This window comes from Euprymna scolopes, chromosome 26 (assembly GCF_053919585.1).
Source record: "Euprymna scolopes isolate OS-2025 chromosome 26, ASM5391958v1, whole genome shotgun sequence".
Lineage (NCBI taxonomy): Eukaryota > Metazoa > Mollusca > Cephalopoda > Sepiida > Sepiolidae > Euprymna > Euprymna scolopes.
The window spans coordinates 11969804-11972303 of record NC_136507.1 but is presented as its reverse complement, the minus strand read 5'-3'; the positions used below and the strand labels follow the sequence as shown (position 1 = coordinate 11972303).

The 2500-nt window shown below is 32.3% G+C and overlaps 1 protein-coding gene and 1 long non-coding RNA gene across 4 annotated transcripts in view; one reads left to right on the top strand and one right to left on the bottom strand.

Annotated features, from left to right (window-relative positions):
• The window catches only part of LOC145247917 (innexin unc-9-like), a 601649-nt gene that overhangs the window by 261843 nt on the left and 337306 nt on the right, over nt 1-2500 (bottom strand). The window lies entirely within an intron of this gene.
• LOC145247916 (uncharacterized) overlaps nt 1-2500 on the top strand; it is a 15926-nt gene that overhangs the window by 1970 nt on the left and 11456 nt on the right. The gene's annotated exons all lie outside the window — the stretch shown is intronic.

Genomic DNA, 2500 nt, shown 5'->3' with positions numbered 1-2500 from the left:
AGTTATCTCCCCTTTAATTTCTTTCAAGTTGTTTTAGATTGTCCAAATTAAAAAAAAAAATGATACAATTATGTTTATTGTTTTAGCAGTAGTTGTTTACTAGTAGGCGTATTAGTTGCTGTTATAGTAGTATTAGGCGTTTAGTGGAATTTAGAATAGTTGTTAATCCAAAGTTAGTTCTTGTTTAGTATCAACATCACATTAGTAGTAGTAGTAATAGTAATAATAATAATAATAATAATAATAAAAATATATATATATATATATATATATATATATATATATATATATATATATATATATATACTAGCAAAAGTACCCGTCGTTGACTGGGTTCAAAAACAGCATTCAGAAAATGGACTCTGATTTATGAAAGTATGATAGGTTATAAAAAGGAAGGGCTGTAGAGATAGGTTCGAATTTGGAGGTATCAAAACCAAAGCAAAATATGATGAAAGTAAAAATAAAATAGATAAACCCCATAATTTATTATACCATACCTGTTCACACTGATACACTTATCACAATATTTTGTGGATCCATTGTAAAAAACCTTGTTATCTTTTAAATTCTATGGAGGCCAGGTGCGAACGAACACCCCATAATTTTATTAGATCATATTTCTTCAAACTGAGACATAATTATCAAAGTATACTTACGCAGGTAGATTTGTGTCTATTTCCAATTTATGGAGGCCAGGCGCGAACGCAGACCCCACAATTTTATTATACCATCCCTATTTAAGTTAAAACATACTTATCGAAGTATTCTTATGTACATTTATATCAAAAACACGTGTAAAAGTTTTTTTTTAAATTTTTTATTTTTTATTTCCATACTTTGTGGACCAGGCGCGAATGCAGACCCCACAATTTTAATGAACCACCATTCTGCGAGCTCAAACATACCCATTCCTGTGTCTCGATACATTTTCTATGATTATATGTGATCAGTTTTCTATAATAGTCAACCATATAGGAGCCTATTCGTGATCAGACACACACACACACGGACATTCAGCTTTATATATATATATATATATATATATATATATATATATATATATATATATATATATATATATATATATATATTACGTTCGTTGATCCTAAACAAGGCATATTGATGCGATAGTCTATTGTGATTACTGACCAGATTTGTACTGGCATCATAAGTGAAGATATTTGTTCACATTACATTAACATTTCTGCATGTAGGTACAATTGATGAAATAGAGAGCAAATTCCAAAAACAAGCTGTTCGAGAAAATAAGTCATTAGAGTAGAATGTTTTCAGTGAAGCAGTTTTCTTTTGCTTCTGGTTAGATGGGGATATTTATATTGAAAGGGTGAAAAGTGCATTGGGGTTATCGGGTAACATCGTAGCAATAAAACAGATGCTGAAGCGTGGTAGAAAGTTTAGGACCCATTAGGTGAGAGATTAATTTTTCGCACCAAAAACAGAGAAGCTGATGCTTGGTACACGTGCGTTGCAGCAACATTTCAGGCATAGGCAGGTAATAGCTTTGAGGGATATAAGATGCTGCTCGGCCTGAGAAGTTTTCTAACATGGTAGAGGGAGCTTACTTTCTTTGTAGCAGCAAAGTTTTCTAAGTTTAACAATTTTATCACACAATTTGTATGTTGTGGAGTTTTCCTGCCAAACCTAGCGCAATTATGTCGAGTAGTTTTGGTTCGACTTAGTGACAAATAAACATTCTAAATAATAATATAGATTTTTTTTGTAATCTACTAAAGTTGATATGAATGAATTATTGTAATATTCAACAGTAGTATACAAAATGTTTCAGAATTTTTTGTCTATAGCTGTGAAAACTCTCGCAAAATTGCTTATTTGTGTTTCATTTTGTGAATACTTAAATAGCTTTTCATTCTGTTGTAAATTTCTTATCACTTTGTTTTCGTTGGGGATGGGTATTCTATCGGATGCCAAACATTCTCCCATTAATTTAGTTACTCGAACCCAGAGATCTTTTTAAGATTCTAACCGTCCCTTTAAGTGCTATAGTTTGTATTCTCTTACACTTGGTTCACCGGGTATTTTCGCCAGATGATTTTTAAAATTCTTTTTCATTAACCCGTTTGTTCCTATAATGACCGGAATGATTGATACCTTCTTAAGATTTCATTTTCTTTTCATGACGTACATAAGTCCTTGGCATTTTGTTATTTTCTCCCGCTCTGCTCTGTTAAGGCCAGCATCCTTGGAGAGACTTACTGCAACTAGGGTTGCAATTTGTCCCTCTTATCCTGTCCCTCTTATCTCATATCAATATGTCAGGCTTAATGGCCCCATTTTCTAGGTATATATCTGTAGGAATTTCGTAGTCATAGTAGATAGTATTTGACTTATTTCCAACTGTTCTTTCTGGTGCATGTGTGTGCGTGGGTTCGAGTGAGAGTAGGTTGACAAAAAAAAAAAAAATGAGAAAATTGTTGACATGCGACAAAAGTGAAAGTGAAAGAAAAAACACCAATGA